Here is a 24,760-nt window from a genome sequence, read left to right on the forward strand (position 1 = left end):
GGCCGGAACACCCACAGTGTCACTAGGGTGTCTACAGCTACTGCCTGAGGGTCTCTTGACCTTGCGCAATACCTCTGTAGCTTTTTGTTGAGCTGGGACGCCATCATGTCTATCTGTGGCAGTTCCTACCGACTTGTAATCTGTGCAAAGACTTCCTGATGAAGTCCCCACTCTCCCGGATGTAGGTCGTGTCTGCTGAGGAAGTCTGCTTCCCAGTTGTCCACTCCCAGAATGAACACTGCTGACAGTGCGCTTGCGTGATTCTCCACCCAGCGAAGAATTCTGGTGGCTTGTGCCATCGCCACTCTGCTCCTTGTGCCGCCTTGGTGGTTTACATGAGCCACTGTGGTGACGTTGTCTGACTGGATCAGAACCGGTTGGTCGCGAAGTAAGGTCTCCGCTTGACGTAGGGCATTGTATATGGCCCCTAGTTTCAGGATGTTGATGTGAAGACAAGTCTCTTGACTTGACCAAAGACCTTGGATATTTCTTCCCTGTGTGACTGCTCCCCAACCTTGGAGGCTTGCCTCTGTGGTCACCAGGATCCAGTCCTGAATGCCGAATCTGCGTCACTCGAGAAGGTGAGCACTCTGCAGCCACCACAGGAGTGATATCCTGACCCTGGGGGACAGGGTGATCAACCAATGCATCTGTAAATGTGACCCAGACCACTTGTCCAGTAGGTCCCATTGGAAAGTCCTCGCATGGAACCTGCCGAATGGAATGGCTTCGTATGATGCCACCATCTTTCCCAGGACTCGAGTACAGTGATGCACTGACACAAGTTTTGGTTTCAATAGGTTCCCGACAAGAGTCATGAGTTCCTGGGCCTTTCCTATCGGGAAATAAACTCTCTTCTGGTCTGTGTCCAGAATCATGCCCAAGAAAGACAGACGAGTCGTAGAAACCAACTGCGACTTTGGGATATTGAAAATCCAGCCGTGTTGCTGTAACACTTTCAGTGAAAGTGATACACTGTTCAGCAACTGCTCTCTTGATCTCGCTTTTATGAGATCGCTCAAGTACGGGATAATTGTGACACCTTGCTTACGCAGGAGAACCATCATTTCCGCCATTACCTTGGTGAAAATTCTCTGGGCCGTGGAGAGACCAAACAGCAACGTCTGAAATTGGCAATGACAGTCCTGTACCGCAAATCTGAGGTACGCCTGATGAGGTGGATAAATGGGGACATGAAGGTATGCATCCTGTACACAAATGCGGACAACAGGTGTCAAGCCGTGTGTTGCCTTTGTCAAGCTGTAATAAGTAGGGATAAGGACGTTAACCACCTCGGAACATCCTCCCTTATACGACACCTGCAGCGCATTCATCATAAGTCAGTGACAAGTTCAAAAACTTTGGATGACAGCGGAAGCAGTCTACTGACCACTAAATCCCTTCCTCTTGTAACCAAGCTCCTGCAAACCACACCACCAACTCCCTCAGTGTCAATTTCCTCCTTAGACAGGAAAGCCAATAGTCCTGCAGGCCATGTCACTGGCAAGTCTGACGAGTCCTCTCCTGCCTGGGATTCCTCCGATGCATCCTTGAGTGTAACGCCTACTGCTGCTGGCGCTGCTGTTGTTGCTGCTTGGAGTCGATCGTCATCCCAGAGGGGAAGTCGGAAGACCACTTGTACTACTTCCAGTAGGCAATTGACTGTCCAACAGTCCTTTGCGAGGAAGATGAAATATCACAGCAGTCATCCTGCTGCAAAGCGGATAACTCAGGTCTTGTCAGCCTGGGTGGTGAGAAACGTGGTTCCGGTATCCATCGTTAATTCAGAGGCAACTAGAGACTTGATTGAGGTACTGTGTCCCCGGTACCAAATGCCATCTAGGTTCCATTTTTCTAGGCAGGCGATACCGAAAATGTACACAGACCTCAGAAAAAGAGAGTCACCAGTGTCCTAAAAAATGCAGTTGTACCCAAGGTCCACTAGTCCACATGTCCGTGGTTAAGTGGAGCAGGGCAGACTCAGGACTATATGACTGTGACAGCCCACTGGGTAGATGTATTGCCTCCCGCAGCAAGAACAGCAGCGGCGGCACCAGTAGCAGCATCTCGCAAATGCCAACTCGTTCCTAAGCAGACTACGCTTTGTATCACCGCTTTCCATAAGAGGCACACAGCTGACAACCTCTTACGGAAACTGAGGAACATCATCGCAGAATGGCTTACCCCAATTGGACTCTCCTGGGGATTTGTGACATCGGACAATGCCACCAATATTGTGCGTGCATTACATCTGGGCAAATTCCAGCACGTCCCATGTTTTGCACATACATTGAATTTGGTGGTGCAGAATTATTTAAAAAAACGACAGGGGCGTGCAAGAGATGCTGTCGGTGGCCCGAAGAATTGCGGGCCACTTTCTGCATTCAGCCACCGCGTGCCGAAGACTAGAGCACCACCAAACATTCCTGCACCTGCCCTGCCATCCTCTGAAGCAAGAGGTGGTAACGAGGTGGAATTCAACCCTCTATATGCTTCAGAGGATGGAGGAGCAGCAAAAGGCCATTCAAGCCTATACATCTACCCACGATATAGACAAAGGAGGGGGAATGCACCTGACTCAAGCGCAGTGGAGAATGATTTCAACGTTGTGTAAGGTTCTGCAACCCTTTGAACTTGCCACACGTGAAGTCAGTTCAGACACTGCCAGCCTGAGTCAGGTCATTCCCCTCATCAGGCTTTTGCAGAAGAAGCTGGAGACATTGAAGGAGGAGCTAAAACAGAGCGATTCCGCTAGGCATGTGGGACTTGTGGATGGAGCCCTTAATTCGCTTAACCAGGATTCAATCTGTTGAAATCAGAGCAATACATTTTGGCCACCGTGCTCGATCCTAGATTTAAAACCTACATTGTATCTCTCTTTCCGGCAGACACAAGTCTGCAGAGGTTCAAAGACCTGCTGGTGAGAAAATTGTCAAGTCAAGCGGAACGTGACCCGTCAACAGCTCCTCCTTCACATTCTCCCGCAACTGGGGGTGCAAGGAAAAGGCTAAGAATTCCGAGCCCACCCGCTGGCGGTGATGCAGGGCAGTTTGGAGTGAGGGCTGACATCTGGTCCGGACTGAAGGACCTGGCAACGATTACTGACATGTCGTCTACTGTCACTACATATGATTCTGTCACCTTTGAAAGAATGGTGGAGGATTATATGAGTGACCGCATCCAGGTAGGCACGTCAGACAGTCCGTATGTATACTGGCAGGAAAAAGAGGCAATTTGGAGGCCCTTGCACAAACTGGCTTTATTCTACCTAAGTTGCCCTCCCTCCAGTGTGTACTCCAAAAGAGTGTTTAGTGCAGCCGCTCACCTTGTCAGCAATCGGCGTACGAGGTTACTTCCAGAAAATGTGGAGAAGATGATGATCATCAAAATGAATTATAATCAATTCCTCCGTGGAGACATTTACCAGCAATTGCCTCCAGAAAGTACACAGGGATCTGAGATGGTGGATTCCAGTGGGGACGAATTAATAATCTGTGAGGAGGGGGATGTACACAGTGAAAGGGGTGAGGAATCGGAGGATGATGAGGTGGACATCTTGCCTCTGTAGAGCCAGTTTGTGCAAGGAGAGATTGATTGCTTCTTTTTTGGTGGGGGCCCAAACCAACCAGTCATTTCAGTCAGCCGTGTGGCAGACCCTGTTGCTGAAATGATGGGTTAGTCAATGTTTTTCTTTTCAATCTAAGCCCCTGCAGTTTTCTGTAAGAATCTGCTTCGCTATGATGATCAACAAGTCACAAGGGCAAACACTCAGGGCTGGAGGTGTAGATCTTAGGACCAGCTGCTACAAGCATGGCAAAGGTGTCACTATCATTGGTGACACCCAGAGAGGCAGCGAGGGAGATTGTAATGCAGTGCGCGCAGATAAGCAGCGCAATGGTAAAAAGGAGGCATGGTCTCATAGGTAGGGGTGTGGCCTGTTTTCCTGAATCTCCATTTTGTTGCTCCGGGTATCCCGGGGGTTGAGTGCTGCACCCGGGGACTAGTGTGTGAGTGGTGCTGGCTCCTGCACAGTGACAGAAACTGGGTGTTGCACGTAATGTTACAGTGAAACACCCATATTCTGTCACTGAAGAGGAGCCGGCACTTTGGTGTCACCCCCCTTGGCGGGTGACACTCGGGTGTGGGCAGCAACCCCGTTGTGATGCCACTGACCCATGGGAAGCTTTACGTGGCTTACACATGTGTTAGTAGCCCCAAGCATCTTTTGTGTTAGTCCCTGAAGAAAAACTTCAAATATTTACAAATACATTTTGTAATCAATGGGCCTAATTCAGTAAGGATTGCAAATTCTGCTAAGTAACAGAATTTGCAATCCTTTGGTTCGCATGCTGGGGCCACCCAGCATGCCGCCTCCCTTCTTGACCACGCTGAAATTGCAGTCTCAGTGCAGTTCAGCGTGATCATAAAAAATGGGTTAGCCTCCTGTTGGTGCAGACTGTATATGTGCGCAGGAAGCCGCCACCATTTTTGTGATCGCAGCTGCTGCATGTGATGTCATGCAGCAGCTCTGACCACGCCTCCTGTTTCTCCGTTGCCGACCCCATTTTGTAGCCCTGCCCATGCACCGCTCCATCTCTGACTTGGAAATGGATTGTTGCTGACCCCCCCCCCCCCAGCACCGATTGACAGTCAGAAGCGATCGCATTATCTGCGGGGTGCCGCAGAAAATGCAGGCGCATGCGTATGCTCTTAGCAATTTTTGCAGTTGGATTGCTTATTGCGATTGCAATCCAACCTGAATCAGGCTCTATTACCTATCACAATGCACTGCGGGTAGTACAAAATGGGGTTAATATAAGAGAAAACCCCCCCAGAGCTGTGCTCCTTAACTGTCCCTGGTGGCTAGTGGAGCGGCTGCCCAGTAATCAGTGTCCACGCCAGTGCGCACATGGCCCACCCCCTACAGCCACGCTGGATCACGGTATAGTGTGGGCACAGAAGTCCCTTACCTCCCTTTCATCAGCGGCCTCGTGATCCCGGAGGGCGGTGTGTGTGTGACTGACCTTAGGAAGAAACCGGAGCCTCCGCTGCAGTGACCCAGCAACCAGGGCACGGGAGTATACTGCGCCGCTGGGAGTGATGGAGCTGCAGTAAAGATGTCTATTAGACCTAACCTGCTGCAGCCCTTGTAGATTCTTATAAAATAAAGTTCTTCTTTTCTTGTCAAAATTAATAGCTAAGAATAGGCTGCCTGAGGCAGCCCCCTGTTAAGTGGCCTGCTACTGAAGGCACCAACTACAAACTGAGCTCCCTGTTCATGGAAGCGAGGTTATAGAGCAGGGGGTGCTGAGCATCTTGGGAACAGTCAAAAGCTTTGAGCCTGTTGGTGCCTCAGATCAAGATCCTACTCTACACCCCAATGTGAATCCTTGTGGAGTCCAGTGTACCCCACAGAAGAAATGAATGTGTCACACCCATTGGCAGCAACATTAGAATAGCTGCTGATGGGCACAATTGAGAAAGGAAGGGGGGAAAACATTTGAATCCAGCACATATATGTAATTTGAATATGTAATTTGTACCTTCCTACTTTAAAATGTAATGGATGAACCTCACCCTGTGAGAACTATCTTCATGATCAAGAGATCTCATACGCAAGAAAAGCATGTGTTGGGATAGGGCTGTGGAGGGCGGCTGCTCGAGCACACCCCCGTCAAGTTAAGGAGATTCAACTGAGGAAGCACAAGGGAACTCTTGTCTGGGGACAACAACTGCAGGGAGACCACATCTTTTCAGATGAAAATGAGAGGGCGGAAGGCTGCCTAATACTGAAGCACCCTCAAACATCAAACCATATGCAACAACTAGTACAAGCATTCCTGGGGAAAGGTCTGCAGCAGACGGATTTGCATACGGTGATGTCATCCAAGCAGTGGGCCAAAGTTGGCTGGAACCCTCATCTGCATATGAAAAGAGAAAAGGGGCGCTTGGATGACCACTAGTTCGCATTGAACACACCCCACCCTCCTTTGGTGTGGGGCTCATGTTGGCCATGCCCCAGCCCCTGAAGCATTCAAGCTGATTTCTTGCAGCAGCTGGGCACTGTAACAGCTCCAGAGCTGCTCTGTAAGGCAAATAAAAGGGTGTGGGCCCTGCAACACCACCTGTAGTTCGCATTGTGCGTTGGAAGGCACAAAGTAAGCAGACGGGAGAAGTCAGGATAGTGCGCAAGGGCATAGAAGGGAGGGGCTCAAGAAAAGAGAAGTGGAAACAGACAGCAAACTAGGCTGGAGAGAAACCTGAGACAATGAGATCTAAATTATACCAGAGCTAACCAGGGGAAAGCACAAATGCAGTCCCCCCCCTACCACAAATTATGCAGTCGAGATTCCCACATTTGGGGAAATCACAGAGGTCAGCATACCCAGAATGCAATGAATGAACCTCACCCTGGGAAAACAATCTTCATGACCATGGTATCACCTAAGCAAAATAAGTATGATTTGAGATAGGGCTGGAGAGGGCCGCTGCTCAGGCACACCTCCGTCAAGTAAAGGAGATTCAACTGAGGCAGCACAAGGGAACTCTCATCTGGGGACAACAACTGCAGGGAGAACACATTTTCAGACGAATGTGTGAGGGCAGAAGGCTGCCTAATACTGAAGCACCCCCCAAACAACAAACCAAATGCAACAACTAGTGCAAGCATTCCTGGGGGAAGGCCTGCAGCAGATGGATTTGCATATGGTGATGTCATCCAAGCAATGGGTATAGTTGGCTGCAACCCTCGTCTGCATATGAAAAGAGAAAATGGTCACGCAGGGCATGGCGGCCTTTGTGGGGTTGCGCTTGGATGACCCCTAGATCGCTTTATACACCCCCATCAGTGTGGGGCTCATGTTGGCCATGCCCCAGCCCCTGAAGCATTCAAGCTGATTTCTTGCAGCAGCTGGACCCAGTAACAGCTCCAGAGTTGCTCTACAAGACAAGCAAAAGGGTGTGAGCCATGCAGCACCACCTGTAGTTTGCATACACACATATATAGGACAGCATCTCTTATATGCCCCAGGGGCAATAAAATAGTATCCTTATCTAGGGTATCCGTCCATGCCGCTACAGCACTACACATACACACCCAGGCCGACGCAATTGCCGGTCTGAGTAAGGTACCTGAATGTGTATAAATGGACTTCAGGGTAATCTCCTGTTTGCGGTCAGCAGACTCTTTGAGGGTAGCCGTATCCTGGGACGGGAGGGCTAACTTCTTGGATAAGCGTGTTAATGCTTTGTCCACCCAAGGGGAGGATTCCCATTGTAACCTATCCGTTGATGGGAAAGGATACGCCATAAGAATCCTTTTGGAAATCTGCAGGAGATTCCCAAGCTTTTTCACATAACTCGTTCAGCTCGTGTGAGGGGAAAAGGTTACCTCAGGCTTCTTTCCCTTGTACATATGTACCCTCTTGTCAGGGATAGGGGGCTCCTCTGTGATGTGCAAAACATCTTTTATTGCCATAATCATATATCAAATGTATTTTGCCAATTTTGGCTGTAACTTTGCATCATCGTAATCGACACTGGAGTCAGAATCCGTGTCGGTATCTGTGTCAACAATCTGGATAGTGGGCACTTATGAGACCCTGACAGTCCCTGCGACATAGGATCAGGCATGGGTTGAGACCCTGACTGTCCCAAAGCTTCAGCCTTGTCTAATCTTTTGTGCAATGAGTTTACACTAGCATTTAAAACATTCCACATATCCATCCAATCAGGTGTCGGCGGAGACACCACATTCATTTGCTCCCGCTCCTCTCTAATATAGCCTTCTTCCTCAGACATGTCGACACACGCGTACCGACACACCACACACACAGGGAATGCTTTTACTGAAGACATTTCCCCCACAAGGCCCTTTGGCAGAGCTGGCCCTAACCAATATGATGTCCTAGGCAAGATTTTGCCTGGTGCCCCCTAGCACCACCGCTGGTTCCGCCTCTGACCTTGCACCTCTTTCCCAGCACCATCAACCCTCACCCATAACAGTACTTATTTTGGTGTTTGTACCCCCTATATTTTAAACAGGAACAGTTCGCACATTTGGCGCACAGTCCAAAAAGGGGTGTGTTTTTGCTGGCAATGGGCATGTCCACACAATAGTACCCCCAATTAAAATTCCGCCACACAGTACTGCAATTTTATTCACATTTGATCACGCGATAGTGTCCATAATTCACATTACATCCCACAGTAGTATCACTTTACCTTATAAACGTTACTTCTCACAGTAGTGCTCCTTATTCACATTACATCACACTAAATTGCTCCTTATTTACATTACACCACACCCTATTGCTCTTTATTCACATTAGACGACACAGTAAATGCCCTTTCTATACGCAACGCTACATATTAGAGCACCTTATACACATAATGCCACACATTAGTAATGCATTTATACACATAATTCCACACAGTAATGCCCCTTACACATATGAGACACATCATTAATGTCCTTATAAACATAATGCGTCTTACACATTATGACAACCTTTATTAATGCCCTTTTACACATAATGGCCCTCATTCCGAGTTGTTAGCTCGCAAGCTGCTTTTAGCAGCATTGCACACGTTAAGCCGCCGCCTACTGGGAGTGAATCTTAGCTTATCAAAATTGCGAACGAAAGATTAGCAGAATTGCGAATAGACACTTCTTAGCAGTTTCTGAGTAGCTCCAGACTTACTCGACAACTGTGATCAGTTCAGTCAGTTTCGTTCCTGGTTTGACGTCACAAACACACCCAGCGTTCGCCCAGACACTCCCCCGTTTCTTCAGACACTCCCGCGTTTTACCCAGAAACAGCAGCGTTTTTTCACACACACCCATAAAACGGCCAGTTTCCGCCCAGAAACACCCACTTCCTGTCAATCACACTACGATCAGCAGAACAAAGAAAAAACCTCGTAATGCCGTGAGTAAAATACCTAACTGCATAGCAAATTTACTTTGCGCAGTCGCAGAGCGAACATTGCGCATGCGCAATTAGCGGAAAATCGCTGCGATGCGAAGAAAATTACAGAGCGAACAACTTGGAATGACCACCCTTGCGCATGCGCAATTAGCGGAAAATCGCTGCGATGCGAAGAAAATTACAGAGCGAACAACTCGGAATGACCACCAATGTCCCTTACACATATGCCGCACATTATTAATGCCCTTATACACATAATGACACACATAGTGCCCCTTACACATATGTTGCACATTATTAATGCATTTTTACATGACACACATAATGCTCCTTACTCATATTCCGAACACTACTGCACAATCAACCCACTCACATGCACACAGCACTCACACTGCCACTAACACTGTGACCTCTGCCTCTGCTTGGATACAGATGTGTCCTCATAAATCTTGCCTCAATGCTAACGTTGGGGCACCTTTTTTTTATTAAAATGCATCTTATTTGCATTGCTATGTTGTTAGGATGCACACGCAGCTTCTGCTGATTAAAATGATATGCAGCACGCCTATATACTGTGTGAGACTGTGGCTGTATCTGCATATGAAATGCTACACACAGAATATAGGCATGCCGCATATCATTTTAATCAGCAGAAGTTGCTGATGCCCCTAGGCATATCAAATGCCCTAGGCAATTGCCTAGTTTGCCTATGCCTATGGCCGGCTCTGCCCTTTGGAGAGACAGAGAGAGAGTATGCCAGCACATACCCCAGCGCTATATAACCCAGGAATAGCACAGTAACTTAATGTTTGCACAGTAGCGCTGCTGTATGTAATTTGCGCCAAATTATGTGCCCCCCCCCCTCTCTTTTCAACCCTCTTGTCTACCGTGGTATAAGCAGGGGAGAGTCCGGGGAGCTTCCTCTCCGCGGTGCTGTGGAGAAAAAATGGCGCTGGTGAGTGCTGAGGGAGAAGCCCCGCCCCCTCGGCGGCGGGCTTCTGTCCCGCTTAAACTGTACAATTGGCGGGGGCTCATACATATATACAGTGCCCAGCTGTATATATGTTATATTTCTGCCAAAAACAGGTTTATATTGCAGCCCAGGGCGCCCCCCCTGCGCCCTGCACCCTTACAGTGACCGGAGTATGTGAGGTGTATGGGAGCAATGGCGCACAGCTGCAGTGCTGTGCGTTACCTCAATGAAGATCATGAAGTCCTCTGCCGCCTCTGAAGTCTTCTTTTCTTCTCATACTCACCCGGCTTCTATCTTCCGGCTCTGCGAGGGGGACGGCGGCGCGGCTCTGGGACGGACGGCGAGGGTGAGATCCTGCGTACCAATCCCTTTGGAGCTAATCTCTTTGGAGCTAATGGTGTCCAGTAGCTTAAGAAGCAGGACCTTGCAACTCGGAGAGTAGGGCTGCTTCTCTCCCCTCAGTCCCTCGATGCAGGGAGTCTGTTGCCAGCAGTGCTCCCTGAAAATTAAAAACCTAACAAAATACTTTCTGTCAGAAAGCTCAGGAGAGCTCCTGAAAAGCACCCAGTCTCCACTGGGCACAGTATCAAACTGAGGTATGGAGGAGGGGCATAGAGGGAGGAGCCAGTGCACACCCAGAACTAAAGTCTTTCTTAAAGTGCCCATGTCTCCTGCGGAGCCGTCTATCCCCATGGTCCTTACGGAGTCCCCAGCATCCTCTAGGACGTTAGAGAAAATAGGATTTTAATACCTACCGGTAAATCCTTTTCTCTTAGTCCGTAATGGATGCTGGGCACCCGTCCCAGTGCGTACTGTGTCTGCAGTTATTAAATGGCCCTTAACTCCAGAACATTTATGTGGAGACAACTTTCCCGACTTGACCATCTTCCTTGGACGTTTTCCCCCTGTGTGACTGCTCCCCAGCATCGGAGGGTTGCATCCATGGTCCCTAGGATCCAGTCTTGAATCCCGAACCTTCGCCCCTCTAGGAGGTGAGAACTGTGCAGCCACCAATGGAGTGAGATTCTGGTCTTGGAAGACAGGATTATCCTCCGGTGCGTGTGTAGGTGGGATCCGGACCACTTGTCCAACAGGTCCAACTGAAAAACTCTGGCATGGAACAAGCCAAACTGAATGGGCTCGTAGGCCGCAACCATCTTACCCAGCAACCAAATGCATTGATGGATTAACACTCTTGCTGGTTTCAGAATTTGTTTGACCAGACTCTGGATCTCCAGAGCCTTTCCACTGGAAGAAAACCTCTTCTGTGTCCAGTATCACTCCCAAAAACAACAACCGCGTCATTGGGACCAACTGCGATTTTGGCAAGTTTAGGAGCCAACTATGTTGTTGAAGAACTGTCAGGGAGAGTGCAATGTTTTGCACTAACTGGTCCCTGGATTTCGCCTTTATCAAAAGATCATCCAAGTACGGGATAATTGTTACTCCTTGCTTGCGATCACCCTGGTGAAAATCCTCAGAGCCGTGGACAGACCAAACGGCAATGTCTGAAATTGGTAATGACAATACTGAATTGCAAACCTCAGGTAGCTTGATGCAGAGGCTAAATGGGAACATGTAAGTAGGCATCCTTTATGTCTACCAAAACCATGAAATCTCCTTCCTCTGGACTGGAGATCACTGCACTGAGAGATTCCATCTTGAAATTTAATTTCCTTAGGTAGAAATTGAGGGATTTCAGATTTCAGATTGGTCTGACTGAGCTGTCCGGCTTAGGGACCACGAAGAGGCTTGAATAAAAACCTTCTCCCTGCTGACTAAAGCCGATTTGAACAATCGGTGAGGGGGAACGTCTTGAAACCCCAGTTTGTACCCTTGGGACACTATTTGTAAAACACACGAGTCCATGTCCGAATGAATCCAGAACTGACTGAAGAGTTTTAGACGTGCCCCCACTGGTGCGGGCTCCTGCAAGAGAGCCCCAGCGTCATGCGGTGGATTTGGCAGAAGCAGAGGATGATCTCTGCTCCTGCGATCTTGAAGAGGATGCAGACCTCTTCCCTCTTCTCCTTCCTCTACCTGCAAAGAAAGGGGAATCTTAACTTCTTGCATATCTATTGGGCCGAAATGACTGCATCAGATAATGATGCGTCTTCATCCGTTGGGAGGGAACATAGGGCAAGAAGGTTGACTTACCTGCGGGAGCTGCCGAGATCAAATTAACTAGGCAGTCACCAAACAACGCTTCACCTTCATAGGGAAGAGACTCCCTTTCTTCTTGGAGTCAGCATCAGCATTCTCTTGGTGAATCCACAATGCCCTCCTATCCGAGACTGCCATGAAATTGGCCCGTGAACTCAAGAGTCCTATATCCCTTGCAATCTCACGTAAGTATGCTGCAGTGTCCTTGATATGATACAACGTAAGGAGTATCCCATCTCTCCAAGGTATCTTTATCGGATGACAAGGTATTCGACCAATTCTTGAATACTACTACTCACCCATGCACATGTAATGGCAGGTCTAAGTAATGTACCCTTGGTTACATAACTAGAAATAATGTAGCTTCCTGCATACGATCCGCTGGATTTGTGACAGGGCCCCGTGCAGAACAGGGGGTGACTCCCACTTTATTCTGTCCGCGGCGGGAAATGAATAAACAACCAGAATCCTTTTGGGGATTTGAAACCATCTTGTCGAGCTGGCCCAGACTTTCTCAAACAGAGATGGAGGAACGTTACATCAGCTTTCATTATATATCTATATATACACATACATATAGACCCCTTTGTCAGGAACAGCAGGGTCTTCAGTGATTTTAATATGTCCTTAATATCCACAATCATGTACTGAATGCTCCTTGCCAATATTGGATCTAATCAGGAAACATTATGGTCGACATAGGAATCAGTATCCGTGTCAGTATCAGTGTGTAGTAACTGGGCAAAATAACATTTTTGCGACCCCGCGGGGCCTGAGGGAAAAGAAACATAGCCATGAACATCACATCTATTCTCTACGTCTGTGTCACAGATTTATCCAACCTTACTCTGATATTACTGAAACTTTTACCCAGTCAGTTATTGGTGGTGCCAACAGGGCCACCATCATATGTCTGCATTCCTAATATAGTTTCCTCTTGGGAAAAACATTCAGCCACCGACATGTTGACACACATGTACCAAGTACCCACAGACACATCGGCTTATGGGGGACAGACCGTCAGTAAATCTGTCAGAGGGACACAGAGGATTTTTCAGCTCACAATCCAGCGCCAAAAGTACACAGTCTGGGAAATAATAAACTCTATAGTGATAGACTTGTAATGCTCTAAAGATGTTCTGGTGAGGTGAGGAAGAAGCCCCGCTACTGTAATGGCGCGTATCTGTCCCGCTCAGAAATAATTAATTACGCTAGCGGGGTAAGGACAGTGCCCAGGCACTAATGTCCACTTTTTCCAGCCTTTTGTGAGGAATTTATGCTGCCCAGGGTGCCCCCCCCCCTGTGCCCTGCACCCTGCAGTGCCTGTGTTTGTGTGGGAGCATGGCGCGCAGCGTTCCGCTCGCTGCTCGGTACCTCAGAATGCCATCACTGGAGAAGAAGTCTTCTGTACTTCTGCTACTCACCTGTCTTCTGGCTCTGTAAAGGGGGTGACGGCAGGCTGCGGGAGTGTGCATCTAGGCGTACCCAGCGATCAGCACCCTCAGGAGCTAATGGTGTCCTGTCAGCCTGAAGCAGAGCCATTGAACTCACTAGAAGTTGGTCATACTTCTCTCCCCTAAGTCCCACGAAGCAGGGAGACTGTTGCCAGCAGCCTCCCTGAAAATAAAAAAAACTAACAAGTCTTTTCAGAGAAACTCAGTAGAGCTCCCCTGTAGTGCATCCAGTATCACTGCGCACAATACTAAAACTGGAGTCTGGAGGAGGGGCATAGAGGGAGGAGACAGTTCACACCCTTTGAAAGTCTTAAAGTGCCCATGTCTCCTGCAGATCCCGTCTATACCCCATGGTTCTTAATGTGACCCCAGCATCATCTAGGACGTATGAGAAAACAAATAACACACACATGAGGAGGAGAGAACTAAGGAAGCTATAAGGAGAAGAGGGGAGGGAGGGGGGGTTGAAAGGTAAGGTAGTAGTAAAGGCATATTGGATAAACTACAACCTTATACATATTCATTAATGTACCAGTAGTTAGAAGTAGAAGAGCTCTAACAGAAACCACAAAGCTTATCTAAAGCCACACCACACTGGATATGCCCAATCTCATTTGATTTTTGAAGCAAAGCAGTATTGGACTTTGTTAATACATGGATGGGAGACTGCTTGGTAGTATCAGATTCTTTAGGTGTTTTTAAACTACCAACACCATTTTCTTGGTACATTTAATTTTTACATGTATTCTTTTATGTACCAGAAGTTAGAAGTAGAAGAGCTGTAATAAAAACCACCAGCTCATCTACAGCCACAGCACACTGGATTTGCCCAATCTCTCCTGATCATGGAAGCTGAGCAGTGTTGGTCCTGGTTTTAGTACTTGGATGGGAGACCACCAGGAAATACCAGGAGCTGTGTGTATTTTTACAATACTAACACCGTTCTCTTGATGCATTCCATTTTGAAACATTGGGGCAGATCTATTAAGCCTGGTGAACTGATAAAGTGCAAGGTGATAAAGTACCAGCCAGTCAGCTCCTAACTGTCATTTTTCAAACCCAGCCTGTGACATGGCAATTAGGAGCTGATTGGCTGGTACTTTATCACCATGCAAATTAGCATTTCACCAGGTTTAATAAATCGTCCGCTTACTCATTTATGTACGAGTAGTTAGAAGTAGAAGAACTCTAACAGAAACCACTAAGCTCATCTACAGCCACACCACACTGTATATGCCCATTATTTTAACCCCTGGAATAATTACATTGCTGTTTAAACAACAAAAAGAATTGAAGAAAAAATAAATATTAAACAGACAATTTAAGGATTCGAAGATTTAAATATTTAAAGATTTTAAAATTTAAAACAGGGAGGGGGGGAGAGGGAGGGGGGCCTTTTGGGAGAAGGAGGGGGAAAAAATAAAAATAGAAAAAAAATATATATATATAGAACCAAGAGAAAGTGTAAAAAGAGGATGGAGGAAGAAATCTGATGTTCATCATTACTAGTGGATTTTACTAAGGAACATTAAAGGAATACACACAACAGGATTATACAGTTTCATCCTAAGAGGAAAGCTGTTTCCAAAATAGCTACTTCTAATAATTTTGTTTATTTATTAAACATACAATAAATGGATATTCAATAAATAATATATTAGGTAAATCAATAGATAAAATCTTCAGAGACTGCCAATGTTGTTCAGTTCGATGCTCTCATTCAGACCATCAGGTGTAAGGGTACCCAAAGAAAAAATCCAAAATGCCTCCCTTGTCAAGTAAAGGAGATTCAACTGAGGCAGCACAAGGGAACTCTCATCTGGGGACAACAACTGCAGGGAGAACACATATTTTCAGATGAACATGGGAGGGCAGAAGGCTGCCTAATACTGAAGCACCCCCAAACAACAAACCAAATGCAACAACTAGTACAAGCATTCCTGGGGGAAGGCCTGCAGCAGATGGATTTGCATATGGTGATGTCATCCAAGCAGTGGGTCAAAGTTGGCTTCAACCCTCGTCTGCATATGAAAAGAGAAAAGGGGCGTGCAGGGCATGGCGGCCTTTTGCGGCGCTTGGATGACCCCTAGTTCGCATTAAACACCTCCACCCTACTTCGGTGTGGGGCTCATGTTGGCTATGCCCCAGCCCCTGAAGCAATCAAGCTGATTACTTGCAGCAGCTGGGCACTGTAATAGCTCCAGAGCTGCTCTGTAAGGCAACTAAAAGGGTGTGGGCCCTGCAGCACTACCTGTAGTTCGCATTGTGCGTTGGAAGGCACAAAGTAAGCAGACGGGAGAAGTCAAGATAGTGCGCAAGGCATAGAAGGGAGTGGCTCAAGAAAAGAGAAGTGTAAACAGACAGCAAACTAAGCTGGAGAGAGACATGAGACAAAGAGATCTGAATTATACGAGAGCCGACCAGGGGAAACACAAATTATGCAGTCAAGTTTCCCACATTTGGGGAAATCGCAGGAGCAGCACACCCAGAGTGCAATTGGTGAGCCTTGCCCTGGGAGAAGCACCTTCATGATCATAGTATCTTACCTAGCAGGTAAGAAGGAGTTGGGCTAGAGCTGGGGAGGGTCGCTGCTCGGGCACCCCCCTGTCAAGTGAAGGAGATCCAACTGAGGCAGCACAAGGGAACTCTCGAAAGAAGAACAAGGCTAGAGGAAGATCTGAGACAAAGAAATCTGACTTTTACCAGAGCTGACCAGAGGAAAGCACAAACACAGTCCCCCACTACCACAAATAATGCTGTCAAGTTTACCACATTTGGGGAAATAACAGGGGTCAGCATACCCAGAATGCAATGAATGAACCTCACCCTGGGAGAACAATCTTCATGACCATGGTATCTCCTATGCAAAATAAGTATGATTTGGGATAGGGCTGGGGAGGGCCGCTGCTCAGGCACATCTCTGTCAAGTAAAGGAGATTCAACTGAGGCAGCACAAGGGAACTCTCATCTGGGGACAACAACGGCAGGAGGTACACATATTTTCAGATGAACATGGGAGGGCAGACGGCTGCCTAATACTGAAGCACCCCCAAACAACAAACCAAATGCAACAACTAGTGCAAGCATTCCTGGGGGAAGGCCTGCAGCAGATGGATTTGCATATGGTGATGTCATCCAAGCAGTGGGTCAAAGTTGGCTTCAACCCTCGTCTGCATATGAAAAGAGAAAATTGGCATGCAGGGCATGGCGGCCTTTTGCGGTGCTTGGATGACCCCTAGTTCGCATTAAACACCTCCACCCTCCTTCGGTGTGGGGCTCATGATGGCTATGCCCCAGCCCCTGAAGCATTCAAGCTGATTTCTTGCAGCAGCTGGGCACTGTAACAGCTCCAGAGCTGCTCTGTAAGGCAAGTAAAAGGGTGTGGGCCCTGCAGCACTACCTGTAGTTTGCATTGTGCGTTGGAAGGCACAAAGTAAGCAGACGGGAGAAGTCAGGATAGTGCGCAAGGGCATAGAAGGGAGCAACTCAAGAAAAGAGAAGTGGAAACAGACTGCAAATTAGGCTGGAGAGAGACCTGAGACAAAGAGATCTGAATTATACGAGAGCCGACCAGGTGAAACACAAATTATGCAGTCAAGTGTCCAACATTTGGGGAAACCGCAGGAGTTGCACACCCAGAGTGCAATGGGTGAGCCTTGCCCTGGGAGAAGCACCTTCATGATCATAGTATCTCACCTGGCAGGTAAGTAGGAGCTGGGCTAGAGCTGGGGAGGGTCGCTGCTCGGGCACCCCCCTGTCAAGTGAAGGAGATCCAACTGAGGCAGCACAAGGGAACTCTCGAAAGAAGAACAAGGCTAGAGGAAGATCTGAGACAAAGAAATCTGACTTTTACCAGAGCTGACCAGAGGAAAGCACAAACACAGTCCCTCACTACCACAAATAATGCAGTCCAGTTTCCCACATTTGGGGAAATCACAGGGGTCAGCATACCCAGAATGCAATGAATGAACCTCACCCTGGGAAAACAATCTTCATGACCATGGTATCTCCTATGCAAAATAAGTATGATTTGGGATAGAGCTGGGGAGGGCCGCTGCTCAGGCACATCTCTGTCAAGTAAAGGAGATTCAACTGAGGCAGCACAAGCGAACTCTCATCTGGGGACAACAACGGCAGGAGGTACACATATTTTCAGATGAACATGGGAGGGCAGACGGCTGCCTAATACTGAAGCACCCCCAAACAACAAACCAAATGCAACAACTAGTGCAAGCATTCCTGGGGGAAGGCCTGCAGCAGATGGATTTGCATATGGTGATGTCATCCAAGCAGTGGGTCAAAGTTGGCTTCAACCCTCGTCTGCATATGAAAAGAGAAAATTGGCATGCAGGGCATGGCGGCCTTTTGCGGCGCTTGGATGACCCCTAGTTCGCATTAAACACCTCCACCCTCCTTCGGTGTGGGGCTCATGATGGCTATGCCCCAGCCCCTGAAGCATTCAAGCTGATTTCTTGCAGCAGCTGGGCACTGTAACAGCTCCAGAGCTGCTCTGTAAGGCAAGTAAAAGGGTGTGGGCCCTGCAGCACTACCTGTAGTTTGCATTGTGCGTTGGAAGGCACAAAGTAAGCAGACGGGAGAAGTCAGGATAGTGCGCAAGGGCATAGAAGGGAGCAACTCAAGAAAAGAGAAGTGGAAACAGACTGCAAATTAGGCTGGAGAGAGACCTGAGACAAAGAGATCTGAATTATACGAGAGCCGACCAGGTGAAACACAAATTATGCAGTCAAGTGTCCAACATTTGGGGAAACCGCAGGAGTTGCACACCCAGAGTGCAATGGGTGAGCCTTGCCCTGGGAGAAGCACCTTCATGATCATAGTATCTCACCTGGCAGGTAAGTAGGAGCTGGGCTAGAGCTGGGGAGGGTCGCTGCTCGGGCACCCCCCTGTCAAGTGAAGGAGATCCAACTGAGGCAGCACAAGGGAACTCTCGAAAGAAGAACAAGGCTAGAGGAAGATCTGAGACAAAGAAATCTGACTTTTACCAGAGCTGACCAGAGGAAAGCACAAACACAGTCCCTCACTACCACAAATAATGCAGTCCAGTTTCCCACATTTGGGGAAATCACAGGGGTCAGCATACCCAGAATGCAATGAATGAACCTCACCCTGGGAAAACAATCTTCATGACCATGGTATCTCCTATGCAAAATAAGTATGATTTGGGATAGAGCTGGGGAGGGCCGCTGCTCAGGCACATCTCTGTCAAGTAAAGGAGATTCAACTGAGGCAGCACAAGCGAACTCTCATCTGGGGACAACAACTGCAGGGAGAACACATATTTTCAGATGAACATGGGAGGGCAGAAGGCTGCCTAATACTGAAGCACCCCCAAACAACAAACCAAATGCAACAACTAGTGCAAGCATTCCTGGGGGAAGGCCTGCAGCAGATGGATTTGCATATGGTGATGTCATCCAAGCAGTGGGTCAAAGTTGGCTTCAACACTCATCTGCATATGAATAGAGAAGAGGGGCGTGCAGGGCATGGCGGCCTTTTGCGGCGCTTGGATGACCCCTAATTCGCATTAAACATCTCCACCCTCCTTCGGTGTGGGGCTCATGTTGGCTATGCCCCAGCCCCTGAAGCATTCAAGCTGATTTCTTGCAGCAGCTGGGCACTGTAACAGCTCCAGAGCTACTCTGTAAGGCAAGTAAAAGGGTGTGGGCCCTGCAGCACTACCTGTAGTTTGCATTGTGCGTTGGAAGGCACAAAGTAAGCAGACGGGAGAGGTCAGAATAGTGCGCAAGGGCATAGAAGGGAGCGGCTCAAGAAAAGAGAAGTGGAAACAGACAGCAAACTAGGCTGGAGAGAGACCTGAGACAAAGAGATATGAATTATACGAGAGCCGACCAGTGGAAACACAAATTATGCAGTCAAGTTTCCCACATTTGGGGAAATCACAGGGGCAGCACACCCAGAGTGCAATGGGTGAGCCTTGCCCTGGGAGAAGCACCTACATGATCATAGTATCTCACCTGGCAGGTAAGTAGGAGTTGGGCTAGAGCTGGGGAGGGTCGCTGCTCGGGCACCCCCCTGTCAAGTGAAGGAGATCCAACTGAGGCAGCACAAGGGAACTCTCGAAAGAAGAACAAGGCTAGAGGAAGATCTGAGACAAAGAAATCTGACTTTTACCAGAGCTGACCAGAGGAAAGCACAAACACAGTCCCCCACTACCACAAATAATGCAGTCAAGTTTCCCACATTTGGGGAAATCACAGGGGTCAGCATACCCAGAATGCAATGAATGAACCTCACCCTGGGAGAACAATCTTCATGACCATGGTATCTCCTATGCAAAATAAGTATGATTTGGGATAGGGCTGGGGAGGGCCGCTGCTCAGGCACATCTCTGTCAAGTTAAGAAGATTCAACTGAGGCAGCACAAGGGAACTCTCATCTGGGGACAACAACTGCAGGGAGAACACATATTTTCAGATGAACATGGGAGGGCAGAAGGCTGCCTAATACTGAAGCACCCCCAAACAACAAACCAAATGCAACAACTAGTGCAAGCATTCCTGGGGGAAGGCCTGCAGCAGATGGATTTGCATATGGTGATGTCATCCAAGCAGTGGGTCAAAGTTGGCTTCAACCCTCGTCTGCATATGAAAAGAGAAAAGGGGCGTGCAGGGCATGGCGGCCTTTTGCGGCGCTTGGATGACCCCTAGTTCGCATTAAACACCTCCACCCTCCTTCGGTGTGGGGCTCATGTTGGCTATGCCCCAGCCCCTGAAGCATTCAAGCTGATTTCTTGCAGAAGCTGGGCACTGTAACAGCTCCAGAGCTGCTCTGTATGGCAAGTAAAAGGGTGTGGGCCCTGCAGCACTACCTGTAGTTCGCATTGTGCGTTGGAAGGCACAAAGTAAGCAGATGGGAGAAGTCAGGATAGTGCGCAAGGGCATAGAAGGGAGCGGCTCAAGAAAAGAGAAGTGGAAACAGACAGCAAACTAGGCTGGAGAGCTCTTCTGTCTATATTTTGCAAACCTGCTTTTGTCCTCTCCAGCTGCTCCATGTAGATTTGACGTCTGGAAAAGTGCATAACCCACTGACAAGCAGGCACACTCCTGCATGAGTTTTCTCTCTCACTAGCTGGATGATACACAATCATTTGCATGTGCTCCACCTCTGACACACCACCCACCCAACCACCCAGTGACCAGAGCCACCCACAAGCCAACTGGCTCCGTGATTTAATTTGCACAGTGTAGTCATCCAGGCAGCATGTCCTTCTCAATGGAAGGATCTCTGGTTCCATGGAATCTTCCACATTGGAATGCTGCGGAATAAAAAGGATTTAAATATTCAGCTTGCTAGCATTCAATGTACCTGCGGCTTGGCTTTAGCACATGGGTCTTCATCCTGTGGCCCTCCAGCTGCTGTGAAACTACACATCCCAGCATGCCCTGCCACAGTTTTGCTATTAAGGTATGCTAAAACTGAGGCAGGGCATGCTGGGATGTGTAGTTCCACAGCAGCTGGAGGGTCGCAGGTTGAAGACCCATGTTCTAGCATGCCTGTTCTATGATGCATGTACCGTGATGTCACAATCAGCTTGGAATGGGGTGTCTAGCAGGCATTTGCTGACAGCCACTTGAGGGAGACACACATCAGGAGATGCAGCATATCGGAGGTCTTCGATGCCTTTCCAGCAAATGCACACCACCTGCTGCTGGTCTGGACACAAAACAATGCCCACAATCGAAGTCCCAAAATGCCCAACTACAGGATTCATGTAAGTAGTGAATTTAGGAATGAATTTAGAAGTAGGAAATTAAGTTAGTTCACAAGTACATTCAAATTCAGATCTAAAGTCTAGGTAGGCCTCACGTCCTGGCAGCCCCCAGCACTTAAAAATGCCTTGATTAGAGGTAGAGAATTAAATGTAGATAAAAAGTAGACACAAAATAAGACTCCACAGAGCAGTTATCAGGTGTCTTTATCAATTGTTGCATTTAAAAAATCAAGCAATTAGGGAACACAATGTTGCAACAATGTAACCCTATTTGCAAAATAGTACTAAATAAGTTTGTCGATGTAAGACATTTGCAAAGGCGCATCCAAAACACGCTGGAAAATGCAACTGAATCTGTTTTTGGAGGCTAGAATAGGAAATGTGCATCGGTCCTACAAGTACTGAAAGCTCTTCTCCCTTCTCCCTTTTCTGAAAAGCCATTTAATATATGGTTCCCAGATAGGGGACATATCAGATATTGCCTTTCAAAAGCAGCAAATATCATACCACTTCTATTGCCATCAAAGATAAACATTGATTGTTTTCAGATATTGGATTGAAAAAGCAGTCTTTATTGACATAAAGAAGCAAAAAAACATACATAAACATTACACACATAAGTACCGTGTTGCAGCACAGCCAAAACACAATACAAATGCTGTCGGTATAGTACAGTTCAAGAACTACAGCACAGGCCAGCCTACACTATAAATCATGAACTGCACTATACATTTAAACAATACAATAATACAACAGTTAATAAGGCTATGGGTGTGGAGTGTAAGAGGGTGAAGGAATCACAAGCCCGAAGCTTTATTGAAAGACAGACACATATAAAGGGAGGATTAATAAATACAAAGATATCCTTTACTATAGAATGTAGTCCAATCCGGTCTTTCAACTCTTCCACAACTGAAAAACGGATAGTGTTCCCAAGCCTTCCATCCTGGAATATCTTCAGTCTCTCGCCAATGAAGAAAACAATCCCTCCAGAAGACTCTTCAACCACGATACAAGATCACAGCCAAAAGGGCGAGAAGCAACTACACTTGCGTTTAACCAAAATGGCTAAAACTTAGTGAAGGAAAGTGCAGTGCACCAAAACATAAGCTGACACAATCATGGAGAATGCGCCAGCATATATGCTCTTCTATCTATATTTTGCAAACCTGCTCTTGTCCCCTCCAGCTGCTCCATGTAGATTTGACGCCTGGCAAGGTGCATAACCCACTGACAAGCAGGCACACTCCTGCATGAGTTTTCACTCTCACTAGCTGGATGATACACATTCATTTGCATGTGCTCCACCTCCGACACACCGCCCACCCAACCACCCAGTCACCAGAGCCACCCACAAGCCAACTGCCTCCGTGATTTAATTTGCACAGTGCAGTCATCCAGGCAGCATGTCCTTCTCAATGGAATAATCTCTGGTTCCATGGAATCTTCCGCATTGGAATGCTGCGGAACAAAAATGATTTAAACATTCAGCTTGCTAGCATTCAATGTACCTGCGGCTTGGCTCTAGCACATGGGTCTTCATCCTGTGGCCCTCCAGCTGCTGTGAAACTACACATCCCAGCATGCCCTGCCACAGTTTTGCTATTAAGGTATGCTAAAACTGAGGCAGGGCATGCTGGTATATGTAGTTCCACAGCAGCTGGAGGGTCGCAGGTTGAAGACCCATATTCTAGCATGCCTGTTCTATGATGCATGTTCCGTGATGTCACAATCAGCTTGGAATGGGGTGTCTAGCATGCATTTGCTGACAGCCACTTGAGGGAGACACACATCAGGAGATGCAGCATATCGGAGGTCTTCGATGCCTTTCCAGCAAAATGCACACCACCATCTGCTGGTCTGGACACAAAACAATGCCCACAATTGAAGGCTCAAAATGCCCAACTACAGGATTAATATAAGTAGTGAATTTAGGAATGAATTTAGAAGTAGGAAATTAAGTTAGTTCACAAGTACATTCAAATTCAGATCTAAAGTCTAGGTAGGCCTCACGTCCTGGCAGCCCCCAGCATTTAAAAATGCCTTGATTAGAGGTAGGGAATTAAATGTAGATAAGAAGTAGACACAAAATAAGACTCCACAGAGCAATTATCAGGTGTCTTTATCAATTGTTGCATTTAAAAAAATCAAGCAATTAGGGAACACAATGTTGCGACAATGTAACCCTATTTGCAAAATAGTACTAAATAAGTTTGTCGATGTAAGACATTTGCAAAGGCGCAAACAAAACACGCTGGAAAATGCAACTGAATCTGTTTTTGGAGGTTAGAATAGATGCAGGATCAAGTAGCTCAATGGGTAGGGTATTTGATTAGAATTCAACAGGTTATAGGTTTGAATCCTGGGTATGATAGCTTGAGGTGTTATTTAATAAAGTATGTTTATATATTAGTCACACATGGTTTACTTGTACAAATGGCATGTCACCAGTTAGTGCTGACTGCTGATATGCCATTTGCACAAACACGCCATGTGTGACTATATATGCATTTAAGGAGGGCACCCCGGCAATACCACAAACCATTGAGTGTCAAGTATACTAGATATATCTTCATATCTCATGTGCTTTCTCTGAGACCAATCTTGTTATGCCCCTTCCCCACAAGGCATGCGCCTTTTGTCCATATTGCAAAAATGGGGAGGAGGAGGAGGGGGGGGGGGGGCATATAATTATCTGTCACAGGGCACCAAAAAGTCTAGTTATGGCTCTGGTATGCATTATGCATTCTGGCAGACCATATCTCCAACACTGGCTGGTTGGAATAGAAATCCGGTTATCTATGTGAGCAAATGACCATCAACGATTTACTCTCAAACACTAGAAAATGGACAAAAATGGTCCCCTAAACAAATTGGTTAAATTTTGGGTTTAACCAATTTGTGTAATGACCATTTTTGACCACTTTTCTAGTGTTTGGGAGCAAATGGTTAATTGACATTTGCTCCTATACATTACCAGATTTTCATTCCATCCATCCAGACTGGATAGATAGCCTGACAGATAATTGTGTAGTGTACGCCCAGGATAACTGTCAGTTGTGCTTTCTTTTATGACGGCACATAAATGGGTGGGCAGATCCAGAGCAAGCACTGCCCACTCATGCATAGTTGTCAACTGATGTGAAGTTCCAGTGGGCAATCTCAGTTATAAAGAAAAGTATCTGGAAATTGTCCCTAGTTTAAAAAAAAAATTAAAAAAAATTGATCAACTCCATTTATTTAGTATGATATCCCAGGTGATAGGATGCCGGCAGTTAGAACAACATACTTTATTAAATAACACATCTCAAACTACCATACCCAGGATTCAAACCTATAACCTGTTGAATTCTAATCAAACACCCTACCTATTGAGCTATTTGATCCTGCATAAAAATTGTGAACATTATATGAAGCTATTGGTACTTTGAAAAAAAAAGTATCAGCATTACAACGCAGCAGATCCATGCAGTTTGCAGTCACACAC

The 24,760-nt window shown here is 47.2% G+C and overlaps 8 non-coding genes and 1 pseudogene across 8 annotated transcripts; all 9 read right to left on the reverse strand.

Moving 5' to 3' along the window:
• Positions 1 to 6,296: 6,296 nt before the first annotated feature.
• LOC134950609 (U1 spliceosomal RNA) lies at positions 6,297 to 6,461 on the reverse strand. The gene has a single exon (XR_010183499.1). It is a non-coding gene; the product is annotated as a U1 spliceosomal RNA (small nuclear RNA).
• A 9,457-nt stretch (positions 6,462 to 15,918) lies between these two features.
• Positions 15,919 to 16,081, reverse strand: LOC134953585 (U1 spliceosomal RNA). Its single transcript, XR_010185659.1, has one exon. It is a non-coding gene; the product is annotated as a U1 spliceosomal RNA (small nuclear RNA).
• A 152-nt stretch (positions 16,082 to 16,233) lies between these two features.
• Positions 16,234 to 16,397, reverse strand: LOC134951274 (U1 spliceosomal RNA). The gene has a single exon (XR_010184045.1). It is a non-coding gene; the product is annotated as a U1 spliceosomal RNA (small nuclear RNA).
• A 671-nt stretch (positions 16,398 to 17,068) lies between these two features.
• LOC134953212 (U1 spliceosomal RNA) lies at positions 17,069 to 17,231 on the reverse strand. The gene has a single exon (XR_010185490.1). It is a non-coding gene; the product is annotated as a U1 spliceosomal RNA (small nuclear RNA).
• A 152-nt stretch (positions 17,232 to 17,383) lies between these two features.
• Positions 17,384 to 17,547, reverse strand: LOC134951479 (U1 spliceosomal RNA). Its single transcript, XR_010184211.1, has one exon. It is a non-coding gene; the product is annotated as a U1 spliceosomal RNA (small nuclear RNA).
• Positions 17,548 to 18,218: 671 nt separating this feature from the next.
• On the reverse strand, positions 18,219 to 18,381 carry LOC134953214 (U1 spliceosomal RNA). The gene has a single exon (XR_010185491.1). It is a non-coding gene; the product is annotated as a U1 spliceosomal RNA (small nuclear RNA).
• A 152-nt stretch (positions 18,382 to 18,533) lies between these two features.
• On the reverse strand, positions 18,534 to 18,697 carry LOC134951480 (U1 spliceosomal RNA). The gene has a single exon (XR_010184212.1). It is a non-coding gene; the product is annotated as a U1 spliceosomal RNA (small nuclear RNA).
• Positions 18,698 to 19,396: 699 nt separating this feature from the next.
• Positions 19,397 to 19,531, reverse strand: LOC134952731 (U1 spliceosomal RNA; annotated as a pseudogene).
• A 152-nt stretch (positions 19,532 to 19,683) lies between these two features.
• On the reverse strand, positions 19,684 to 19,847 carry LOC134950532 (U1 spliceosomal RNA). The gene has a single exon (XR_010183435.1). It is a non-coding gene; the product is annotated as a U1 spliceosomal RNA (small nuclear RNA).
• Positions 19,848 to 24,760: the final 4,913 nt, after the last annotated feature.

This window comes from Pseudophryne corroboree, chromosome 8 (genome assembly GCF_028390025.1).
Source record: "Pseudophryne corroboree isolate aPseCor3 chromosome 8, aPseCor3.hap2, whole genome shotgun sequence".
Taxonomy (NCBI): Eukaryota; Metazoa; Chordata; class Amphibia; order Anura; family Myobatrachidae; genus Pseudophryne; species Pseudophryne corroboree.